At 49.0% G+C, this 12494-nt stretch overlaps 1 protein-coding gene across 7 annotated transcripts in view; it reads left to right on the forward strand.

Annotated features, from left to right (window-relative positions):
- LOC115330706 (contactin-associated protein-like 5) overlaps positions 1-12494 on the forward strand; it is a 112042-nt gene that overhangs the window by 18032 nt on the left and 81516 nt on the right. For 2 of the 7 annotated variants that reach the window (XM_042286745.1, XM_042286747.1), the window contains exon 1: positions 11918-12088. The exons of the other annotated variants lie outside the window; for them this stretch is intronic. The gene's annotated coding sequence lies outside the window, so the exon portion shown is untranslated. Of the gene's footprint in view, positions 1-11917; positions 12089-12494 lie in introns of those variants that run through there. 7 annotated transcript variants of the gene reach the window in all.

Genomic DNA, 12494 nt, shown 5'->3' on the forward strand with positions numbered 1-12494 from the left:
ACCCCCACGCTCTAGAATAGACCCTTTTCGGGGCCGTATATTGGGAGAGTTTGGCCAATGGGCGGAGCAAAGGCCGCCACCAGCGCCGAATATTCGCCCCGCGGTTAGAGCGTAAACTAAAGGTTCGAGAGTCGGGGTGGTTCGGGAGCAATCGGGGTTTGCGGGAGGGGGGCTGGACTCGCTACCCTTCCGCGTGCATGAGGCTCGCGTGCAACGCGCTGATTGCGAGGAAAGTGCGTAGCACGCGAAGCGTTTACGACGGCGGGGGGCAGAGGAGACGGGGCGAGCGAAAGGGCGAGGAGGATGGCACGTGTCCGCTTCTTGCTCGCACGTGCTCCCGAGGCCCCAGTGATTGGCGTCGTCGACAGTGATCATCGATCGTCGGCAAGGAACAAAGCGGACGCACGCGGCTTTTGTCGCATGCGTGTGTGTGTGAATATGGATGCGCGTGTGTGTGTGTGTCGGCTGACGCACGTCCTTGTACTTGTGGGTGTGTGTCTCTGAGAGAGAGTTTATATGCGGGGTGTTCCACGTAACTTTAGCCAAGCTTGAAAGAAAAAAAAAATGTTTTGGTGTATCTTAGGAGGACGATAACCAAGGAATAAGGTCGTTCATTATTTGGAGCAAGTCAGGCTATTTTTTTTTTTATTTTGGCCAAGTAACTAATTAATTTCGATTAGTTAATGAACTTTCGAAATATTCAATTTAGAGCAAAACTTTCAATGACGAAGTTGTAGAGCGTGCTCAGAAACACCCGATTCAGGGGTTTTATCAAGAAACCTTTCTTTGACCCCGACGAATATTTATCGGTGTTTTTCGTCACAGTAAGCACAGAAACCGGTGCGCGCTGGCTCGCACCATACACCGGTAATTCCGACTTCGGCGAACTATACTTTTGAAGCCAATTACATTTCCAAAACGTGCACCCAATTGCACCCAAGCGTGCGTCTCACCCCTTCACCGGTTTTCCCGCGCTTGACTCGATCCTAAAGTGGAGCAGCTACACGTGATCTTCAAAGATCCTTTACCGAGAGCCTTCATCCATTATCATCTAGAAGCAAAATACCTTTTCAGTTCGCGCGGTGCGCCCTCTGCAGGTGCAAGCGGAGCGTAAAACTAGGGAGCCTTCAGGCACCCTACGTAAAACGAAACCGCACGCTCGAGAACGGAAGTGCGTGGCGAGCGAAGCAGGTTGCACCGATGTGCTTCAATTAATTCCTAAAGTTATTTCGTTTTCCTTCAAATAATAGTGCCTGTAACGTAAAAAGAGAAAAAAAAATAGAAAACGTGAAACAAAAAAATTACGTTTGCGGGATATAATTTCGATTCGGTTTTTCTTCGTGCTGTTGTTTCCCACGGTTATTATTATTATTTTTTTATTTATTATATCGGAGTTGAAGGCAGTGGCGTGAGTTCGTGAAAGTTCGGAAACAGTCTGCGTGCGAAACCTTGTGATCTGTTTCTTTTTGAAAGTATACCGATAAGTGTGACAAAGCACCGTGCCCATTTAGACGCGTCTGCAGTGCGGAAAAATTGGCACAGGCGCGTAAGCCTAACTCGACCCAACGCTCTGGTTTGCATGCGAGAACTCCAAGCACCGCAGCTGTTCGTGAAATGGAGCGTAGACGCGTATCCCTCGGCAACTACTGGACGAACATGCCGAGCCGTTGCCCCGCCGACATACTAACCGAGCTGAGCAATACTCAGACGCTACGTTGTTACGAGAGATGAGGTACTACAGCGCCAGCTGTATCAGGAGACTTTAGCTTGTGACGCTACGCCGCAGTCTGGTGTCGCGGCGCACATGAGCAGACCCTTCCCCCCGTCTGATGGTTCACTTCAGCGCATGCGCGAGGCATTTTCGTTGTCAAATACTCAAAATGTGCAGACGGTGTGCCTTACTGATCGAATAAAAATAAAAGATAAAAAAAACAGAAAAAAAAAAACTGAGTCAGAACTTTTTTTTTTTTTTACGTTATTTTCTGCATGGTATTATTTTCTGGATAGTGATAGTGCTCCATGTTTCCTGTCGTTTGCCGGGGATGAAGTTGTGGGGCTTTAATTTTTCTTGTACCCTTCTTCGTTTCACCTTCAACCCCGACGCTAGGAGCTGATGGGACCGATCAGACAACTTCAAAAGCGCACTATCGTGGTCTTCGTAATGTTTCTGTACGTGTTCTATCATCCCTGAACCAATCATAAATAATTAAAAAAAAGCCTATCGACTTGCGCTTTTGACGCTGATTGATTGCTCCCATTAAATCGTAGCGTTGGCTAAAAGCAAGTATCAAAAGCAGCTGTACCATGAAAATAAAAGAAATCTCATATTATTCCCATTATTTTTCTCATTAATATTGTGATAAACATGTAATATATGGGGTCTCTGTTAATTTTGGGCGGACGCAGGTATTTCCAGAAGAGGGAAAGGAGGGGGGGGGGGGGTCAGCGTATCATATGTGCACCCTAGGCACCCTAGCACCCCCGTTTCCCCGCCCTAAATTTTTACACATAGAATTCGAGAAGGGGGGGGGGGGGGGGGTCAGGACATCCGGAACCCCCCCTCCCCCCCCCCCCCCCACCTCCCCTCTGAATCCGCTTCCGGTTATGTCAACACTATCCTGACGCGCATTGTAGCTGGTTCCTTTCGTAGCCATTATTATTCGAGTGCATTATTTCAAAATCTCTCATTACCATTGTCTGCGTCGCATTTCCGTTTCTCCGCGCCATCTCTTTTTTTTTTTTTTTCTTACCAAATTTCTATTCTTGGGAATTTCCGCTTGACTAACAGCTAGGAGACATGGTATAAGGCGAATACGGGTAGGGACGCCCACAAACTGCGCTAATAGGTTTCTTCAGATAGATACCTTTTAAGTGTCAAGCAAATCAGCCTAGGGCTTTAAAATTTGGCAACAGGAAGACAACAGGGGGTCTAAAGATCTACTTAGGTTCTACACTATGAAGCGTGTTATTCTTGACAATAAATTTGTGGAACAAAAATATTCGATACGTAATGTACTTAAATATTTTTTTTCTTTCTCTCGAGTTAACGTCGTTAGACGCGGTTGACGTCGGGCACGATTGCGAAGAGATGATTAGCGATCTGCTTGACTAGAATTCACTAATTAACTGTGTAAATACTGATTTCAGTAGTCACGTCCCAATTGATCACTCCGGAAATACGCAACGCCACCTACCGTCTTTTCGACGCATTACGGCAATCCGATTTACGGCGCGTGAAGGAGCGGCTCATGTTGGCTTAGCATTTTGAGATTTCAGAACGCGAAGAAAGCAGGGCGATATTAGGGAGTTTTCGTAGATCGCGTTTCGCCCTCCGCTAAGTCCTCCGCAACCAAGAAGCCGCTACTGCGCCTGCGCGCCCTTGGCCTTGACTGTAAAGTTCGCGGCCGTATACCGTAGAGGGTTGCGGAGAGTATTGCTGGACAGCAAAAACGATATACGAAAACTCCCTATTAGGAGGTTTTAGTAGATAGTCTTTCTCCTCCGCTACGGTATCCGTGAATAGGGAGTTTTCGTAGATCGTTTTCGCCGTCCCGCAAGGCCCTCCGCAACCCGCTACGATAGCGGGAACTCCACAGTCAAGGCTATCGGCGCGCAGGCGCAGTAGCAACTTCTTCGTGGCGGAATGCTTAGCGGAGGGGACAACGCGGCCTACGAAAACTCCCTAATAAAACGCCGCAGCTGCGCATGCGCGCCGCCAGCCTTGTCTGCACAGTTCAAGGTCTTGTGGCGGATTACGGAGCGCTATGCGGGTGCTTAGCGGGCTGCGGGAACGGTCTACTGAAACTTCCCAATGTAAGCAGGGTACGCATCAACTTCTTAATGTGTTCGGTCTGTTTTGTGTGATCTTACAGTGATGAGACAGAAGCGTACGAGCCGATTTGAGCGTACATCGGAACAGCCCCACAATTCACCGGCCTTGTGGTATTTTCCGAAAAGGTCTATTAGATTTTTGTGGCTTGTCCTCGAAAGAAGTCGTGGCCGCCGTTAGATTTCACGAAAACAGCTTTATCTTCATGCTAAGTTTAGGCTGCCGCGATACCGTAACTCGAGAGTGCGCAGAATGCCCCGCCCTCAAAGGGACAACGGAGTCTGACGTGCACGTGACGCATCTTTCCTGCAGGCACGCGACCCATTGATGTCGCGCCTCTACTAGGTTGGTTCGCGTCCATTCGCTGCCTGCTCCCGCGTCGGCCTCTGACGTCACTTGGGGGCGGGGCTTCGCGCGCGCTTTTCCGTTTTTGTTTTGGCATGGTGGGCCGTTCGTCACTGTAGAGCGCGGTTCGGAATTTATATAATAACTATATTTTCAAAATGAGTTGGAGGGACAGAAGGGAAAAAAAGCCTCCAGTGGAGGCTTGACGAGCCCGAAGCCCCATACGGTGACAGGCGCAGCAGCACAAAAAAAAAAAAAAAAAAAGAAAGAAGCGCACACACGCATATACATAAGAAAGACAAAAAAAAAAAAAAAAAAACTTCATCAGAATTATTATAAACACTACACAATAGACACTGTTGTAGCTCTAAAAATAACCCTATACAGTTCAAAGAAACAAGTAGTTAATAGGTAACGTAGTAGGCATCGATGAAGAATCACAAGCGCAAATAGAATGAACGCAAATCTTTAGTTGATATGGAGTCTAAACAAATTTCGTTGCTGGCGAGGTAGTTGAGCAATTTAGGTATAGTGTAACATAGAGTTTGTGTACCATAGTTTGTCTTACAGCCGGTAACCCTCCGATATTCCATGTGTCGGGTTAAATAGACGTGATCGTTCGGCACTAACTCGAATAAGTCTGACAAGAAACGCGTATTTTTTTTTTGTTCTCGAGTTTTAAGCTGATGCATAATCTATAGTCATAGAGGCTAAATATTTTTACCATTCTGAACTTTCGAAACAAACCCTCACTATGGTAATCATAGGGCACAGTACAAATAATTCTCAATATTCGTTTTCCGAAATCTAACACCTATCCCTATCTCGACGACGGACTACAAATCACTGATTGGGATATGTCCCCCAAGGAAATAATTTATTAAAAGTTATAAAGTGATTTTGAGTTAACTATCATGTCGCTAGCTCTCATGTCACGCTTCTGCCCTGACATCTGCCGGTGTTGATGACGTTATCTTAAACTTGAGAGTTTTTATTTTTAGAAATGCTTTCAGTCTGATTCAAAACACGGGTTGTATGTTGCGACTGGATGCAATTAAATGCACTACAGTAAGGGGGGGGGGGGAATGTTGAAATACGGGAAAAGGGGGTAAATGTTCATGCGTACTATTATTCACCCTAATAGGGGAAAAGACTCGCATGAACAAAGGGATGAGGGATTAAAAGTGGGATAGGGTATTAAAGAGGAATCACAAGTTCAAAGTTCCAGGCGGATTTAAAGGTTGGGAAGGGAGAGGGGAGAGGAGGAAAGGGGGGGAGTGGGTGACGGGCGCGATAGGAGTGTGAGGAGAAGACATGCAGGGGTCACAGGCGCTCGGCAAGCTCTGTCTGGTGGAGAAACTCTAGCACGGCACGGAAAATGCTCCATGCTTGCCGCCGGCTACCAGTGGGAAAAAGGAGACACGTGGTTGTAGCCGTTCGTCCTCCTGCTTTTAGGACAGTGGCGAAGAGCACTTTCCTTGCTGCGTCGTATTCTGGGCAGATGAGGAGTATATGGGTGATGTCCTCGGGGTCCCCACACACTGTGCACTCCGGGCTGTCAACTCTGCCGGCTCGGCCGTAGCGATGAAGTGCTAGCCTCGTAAACGCACTCCCTGTCCGGAGTCGATGGAGTAGCGATGCGTCTGCCCTTGTCAGTCTGGAATCAGGGACTGGGATGGGGGGTGTGCCTCGCGCTGTAGATGGGTCTGGGTGCCGACTCCTGATATTTCTGGCAATAAGAAGTCTCGCTTCATGAAAGGGTCGGAGGTGGTAAGTAGGTGAGGGTAGAGCGTGTGCGTTCTTGACTAGGGTGTCGGCGCGCTCATTACCCACAATTCCTGAGTGCGCCGGGACCCACTGAAATGCTAATGTCCACCCGCGTTCTTGTAGTGTCGTTGCAAGATGGGCTGTTTCTTGAGCGAGCAGTGATCCCTCGCCGGCATTGGCTAAATTGCGCAAGGCCGTGCGGGAGTCCGTTAATATTACCGCAGCGGTCATCCACTCGGTGGTCCTAAGGTATTCCAGGGCCAAGAGTATAGCGACCATTTCCGCAGTCGTGGACGATGTTTCAAGGTTTATACGGACGGCGTATTCTTTCCCAATGGATGGAATCACGTAAGCGGCGGTTGCCGTACCTGCGCTTCTATTTACGGAACCATCTGTATATATTTCAAGGCTGCTGGCGTACTTCTCCTCAAGTGCTACTGCCACAGCAGTGCGTGCGACAACTGGATGAACGTCTTTTCTCGCCCGGACGTCGGGGAGTGATCCCTGCACGTTGAGAGGTGGTTCTGTCGAGTGGGGTGGGCGGATGGGGAACCGAGGTCCAGGGTCACCGATCTCATTCGTGAACTCTGCAGCGATTCGGCCGAAGTGTGACGAGGACCTCGAGTGGAGATTCATCAGAAGATAATCAGTAGATAGCGCCACATGAATGCGAATTAGGTGCCTTTTGCTGCTCTCCTCTCCCTTGAGGAATAGCGGTTGTTCTCTTGCCTCTACGAGAGTAGGTATATTCGGGGAGTTGGAGGGTAATCCCAAACAGAGGCGTAATGCAACTCTGTGAAACCTTTCCAGCTGGTCTCTCTGTGGACCGCGGATGTTTGCAAGAGGTAGCGAATAGAGAAACTTCGACTTTATAAGGCCTTTGTAGAGGGTGAGCAACCCGTTGGGAGGAAGGCCCTGCTGACTGTGGGCACGGAATTTTCTCAGTAGGCCTAGTAGTTGCCGGCACTGCATGAGAAGTCGTTTTACTGCTGGTCGCCAACTCCCCGTCTCATCAATAAGATGTCCAAGGTAGAGGTGCGTTTTCTCTCTTGTCACCTCAGTGCCTTCAATAAGGATATGATGAGTCTGTCTTGCATAGGTAGGGTGGCTGAAAAGCAGGGTTGATTTTTGTGCGGATAGGGTCAATCCAAGGCGCGAAATTTCTGCCACCGTTTTGTCCAGCGCTACCTGCAAAGTTTGGCCGGTGAGTTTTGCCTTATCCGTGGTTCCTACCGCCCATATTGCCACATCGTCTGCATATATTGCAATATTGACGCGCGGATCCAGGGGGTTGTCTGTTTGTGGTATGACTCCAGGAAGGGATGCCATCGCCAAGTTAAAGAGAAACGGGCTAATCACACTCCCTTGCGGTACTCCCTGTGTGACATGTCTTGGGGTACTCGTGGCATTGAGGACTTTGACGACAAATGATCGGTTTTGAAGGAAGGCGCGGATGTAGTTATAAGCCCGGCCTGATATTCCAAAATTGCTGAGTTGGTGAAGAATTGTGTCATGAGGTAAAGCATCAAATGCTTTGCGTATGTCCAAAAACACGCAGTACATCACTTGGCGGGTCGCGCGGGCCTCTTCCAGTGCAGATACAATATCGCAGATAGCATCCGCTGTGCAGCGGTGTCTTCTGAATCCAGAAAGTTGACCAGGTAGAGCCTTTGTTGCGTCCAGATGCCAAGTTAGGCGCCTGAGGACTAGCCTTTCGAGAAGCTTTCCAACGCAGCTGGTCAGTGAAATTGGTCTATACGACTCGGGTGACGTGAGCGGTTTGCCAGACTTGGGTATTGGTATCACGTGCGAGAGCTTCCAGGCATCGGGAATCTCTGAAGTTTGCCACACTTGATTGAGCGCCTGAAGAAGATTAGGGTAATGGCACTCGTCAATGTTGCGTAGGGCTTGATACGTGACACCGTCTGGTCCTGGAGCACTGCGGCGCGTGCATTGCACAAGGGCTGCCTTCAGCTCGTCAACTGTAAAATCCGTGTCAAAATAAATAGGAGGAGGGCCATCTGGGGGTGAGATGGTGAAGGGACGATACCCCGCAGGTGACGGGATATTTCTAGAAAATTCGTCGGCAAGGAGCTCTGCAGTCGCCTCTAGTGTTAGCTGTAGAGAAATGGCGAGTCCAGCAGTAGGATGTGTCGGCACTTTTTCCGCAGAGAGTGCTCTGGCTATTTTCCACGCTTTAGTGAGGCCTCCTGGGGATGCGAAAGAGGCGCATAGCTGGTTCCATTGCTTACGTTGAAGTCGTGTCGTATGTCGGCGAAATTTCGCGTCAAGCTTCCGGTGGTGCTGCCAGTCAGCTGCAATGTTCGTTCGGCGAGCTTTCCGCTGGGCTCTCCTGCGAGCAGCGCGCAAGTTGAGGTATTTCAAATCCGGTGCAGGCCTTTGGATTGGCAAATTGACTGTTCTCGTTGATAGGCTGAGGGCGTTCGTGATTGCTGTGCCAAGATCGTTCATTGGTCCATGTTCCAGGGCTTTGCTGAGATGTTGGCGGAATAGATCCCAGTGTGTAACTTCGTACTTCTTGTACTTCCTGGTTCTCGTATGAGGTGATACTACCATGATTGGGACATGATCGCTCCCCCACGTGTCTGCCATTACTGTCCAAGAGGCTGCAATGTCCCGTGGTGCGAAGGTCAGATCTAGAACACTGCCGTGGACACCCTGACGGACAAATGTTTCAGAGCCGTCGTTAAGGGCCTCCAGGCCAAGGGAGGTGGTAACCTCCTCAAGTGCTGACCCCCTTGGTGTGGTCTGATTATCACCCCATGTGGTATTGTGGGCGTTGAAGTCCCCGCAAAATAAAAGTCTGCCGGGACATTGACGGGCTATGTCCCTCAAGATTCTTGCGTCCCAGTCGGATGTGGAACCCGGAGCCACGTACACAGACACCACTGTGAACTCCACCCCACGAACGCGAATCGTGGCGGCCACGTATTCTGCGCTGTGTGAGGAAAACGCAGAGAGATCGACGTGGTTATGCGAGAGTCCAGCTTTCACCAGCAGTAGCGCTCGGCTTCGTCCATTTGCTAGCGCCGGCGCACTGCTGTAAATCACGTATGGTGAGAGTCTAAAGTCCCCAGGTTGCGTTAATGGCTCTTGTATGGCAAGAACGTCCACAGGATTCAGGAAGAGATGCTGTCTGAGGTCAGGGAGACGTGTTCGAAGGCCACGAGCGTTCCACTGTAGAACTGTAGGTATGATCGGCTTGGCTTTATTCTTTACCTGTGTTGCCACGCTGTACGTGTATGAAGATAAATGTTGAATTGTTATTAGGAAAAAAAATATATAAGTTGGGTTCATTTTAGAATGCTGTCGACAAGTGGCTCAATGAAGGAGAGAATTTGCAGCAGTGTACGCGCCCCTGGGAACGCCATGATGGAAATAAATTCCCGTGCTGTGGAAATCGCAAGGCGAATCAAGGCGGACAGCGTTGTACTGCGTGGACCTTCAGAAGCTGTTCTGCAATGTGATGCTTCAGGAGCTAGAGGTATTTGAGCAGAGGCAGTAGCAGCTGTAGGCAGCCTAGGTTCACTGCGTAGTGCCTCGGCGTAGGTGTGTGGAAGGTTTAGTTCTGGAATTGATACCAGAACCGGGGCCGACACAGAACAGACATCGTTGGTAGGCATCTCTGTTTCCATGGAGCTCACCTTCTCTTCAGCAGGATCTTGCGATGATGGTTGTCGGTGGTCTGACGAGCGACGTCTGGAACGTCTCGGATGCCGTGGCTTGTCCGAGGAGGCAAGGTCCCCAGTTGCTGCTGGGTCTTCTTGCAGGGTTTGCTTAGATACATTAGCCTTGCTTCCGTGACTCTTGTTGACCTCAGCTCGAGCTTCAGCAAAGGGGATGTTATTCTCGCAACTATAGCGGCAGATACTTCGCTGTTTCTGCCATTGGGAGCAACGCATTGACGTTGTTTCGTGGGATTTCTTACAGTTAATGCAGCACGGGCTGGGGGCGTCGCATTTGTCAGTGGAGTGTGGCTTTGAGCACCGGAGACATTGTACCTCTCGCTTGCACGACGCAGACACGTGGCCAAAATGACCACATTTCTTGCACTGCAAAGGGCTGTTGACATGCAGAGTGACTTGGTGTCGGACCAATCCAACATAGGCATGTTCTGGCAGCGTCGGTGATTGAAATTCAATACGAACGGTGCGCGACTTGCCAAGACGGCGTACCTCCTTTATGGGCGCGTCTGAGCGCATAGACGCAAGTAACACGGCGTCAGTAAGTTCTGGATCAACGTCGTGAATAACACCGACACTGGAGGTCTTCCCCCTTGGTTCAAAAGCTCGTACTTTTATACCGCAAAGGGTGGTCAACTTCAAGAGCAATTGCGTGGTCTGACCGTTTCGGGTGTCAACGGCAATCACGTTTTTCCACTTGTTTGGGCGCACCTCAATAATGCAGGAAGGCGCCAGTTCCTGGAAGGTGTCCGAGAGGCGCAGTGAATTGATGGATTCGACGCTCACTGTCGGATCGGCCGGGGTAAACAGGACGACGAGACCGGTGGTCGGCTTCGACTTCGTGTCGATGTCTCTGCAACGTTTCCGTTTACCTGAGGTGACCTCCTGGTACGGCATATCGCTTGATTGCTCTTCATGAGGCAGCGCTGAAGGTATGCTGGGACCTCCGTTGATCGGGATCGTCGCATTGATTGGAGTGGGCTGGGCACTGTCTTGTGAGACAGGCGGTCCGTTCCCCAAAACATCATTGGTCAGAAGCGCAGGAGATAGAACAGGCGGAAGGTCGCCCAGCGGAACAGGCAAGGACATGCCTCACTGGGTTGAAGGCAGATGGCTAGGCCATCCAAAATCCACCCTAGAGGACTGCCGGCCTTTTCTGTTCGTATCAGTGTTATAAAACAGGCTAATAGAACAAACTGCAGAGTACTTAGATTAATTCAGATCAGGAGCAGGGGTGCTATGTTGCGCTTTTTGGACTCCCAGGAGACTTGCGCACTACAGTAAAAATAACAGTAAACCAACACGCTCTTCTACCAAGCAAGAGTAAAAATAAGGTTAGGTGCAGGCACTTAGTTCTTGCTTGTAGCATATCAATTTCTCATCCATGCTTCTGTTTAAATATGCTAAGTTATCTTTACTAACCTGAGAAATGACCAGCGAAAGAAGCTAACTTTTTGCAGATTATTTTGCTGTGATAGTAGGAAATAATAAATATTTTTGCTACGACAACATGCCATTCCTTTTGGTTTTCTGTTCGGATAATACTTGAGCAGATCATGTATTACTTGGTGATTGCTAACTAACCAACGATGTCCTCACTCCAACATAATATTCATTATGTCCAGGCTGTAGCTGGAAGGAACGTTTTCTTTTTTGTAATTTTTTTTTTTTTGCCTAGACAAATTCGAAAATATTTTACATAGCACAGTTTAGAATTATCTGTCTTGTTTAGCACTGTGTACGACTTAGCGCAGGAGCTTTAGAAAACTAAACTGTATCTCGTCCGTAAAAAGTCTTGCCAGTCGTTATCCGATAACTTATACACTTCGTCTGTCCTTTCTGAACCATGGCAGGTCTTAATATGGCATTTCTTTGTAATCTATTTAACCTTTCAAGGCATTAAGATTAACTCCCTCATTCTACAGCTTCACAATGCCAAGTGCTCTAGGTGCGTCGAGCTTCCAAACAGCGATGTCTGAAGCCCCGAGCACGCCAGGGTAGTGTCTTTTTGGCCGGAGGGAGGGAGCTATCAAAGTGCTCTTATCAGCGGCACTCGAAGAACGCCTGACAAGCCCACCTGCTGGAAGAGAGAAAACTCAGATAGCACAGGAAGCCCACGTCGATGATAAAGCTGGCCGCAAAAGAGACCTTGGAGTAGCGCGTGAAATAACCCTACTAAAAGGTACCCCCCCTCCCTCCCTTTCCCGATCTCGTACGTCCTAGAGTGTACGTCCCAGGCTTGTATCTCGTGCGAGTTGTGGGATATCACTCTTGACGCGTGGCAAACATTCGTTGGCGTCACTTATAGTGCCTTCTCTGGGGGATATTCCAGCGTTTTGTCGGAGGATGTGCCGATACTGTGAAGCCTCTGAACGAACGGATATCACTGTTGAACTTCCAGTCCATACGGACGCTGCAGTTGTGCTTTACTGATTGGATAGCGGTGAGGCAGTGATTTCGTTTTATTCTTAGCTTGCAAATTCTGGCCAGGTCATTTTTTTTTTATCGCCATATATATTAGTATATTTGGTGATCTCAAATGACTTTTCTTCTATATACGCACGTCAGTAAAAAGAAGGAGAAAAAAAAACCCGGTTCGGGTTAGCTGCAGCATGTTTCGAAAGTTTGTCTGGCAGCCCGCGATGCAACTGATCATGTTACTATGGTTACAGCGTCCTAGAAGGGTGAGTTGTGGCAAAGCGAGGCCATCGTCAATGGGAGGCGCTGTACCGAAAAAAGTGGACGGCCGCCTGTGGCACTGCAGTCGACAACTGGAGGAGAAAACTGCTGTACATATTTGATTATAATGCAATTTTAAATGCAAAGGTGCAAGCGAGCTGGACAAGAAT

The sequence above is a fragment of the Ixodes scapularis genome, unplaced genomic scaffold, assembly GCF_016920785.2.
Source record: "Ixodes scapularis isolate PalLabHiFi unplaced genomic scaffold, ASM1692078v2 PGA_scaffold8__174_contigs__length_109621045, whole genome shotgun sequence".
NCBI lineage: Eukaryota > Metazoa > Arthropoda > Arachnida > Ixodida > Ixodidae > Ixodes > Ixodes scapularis.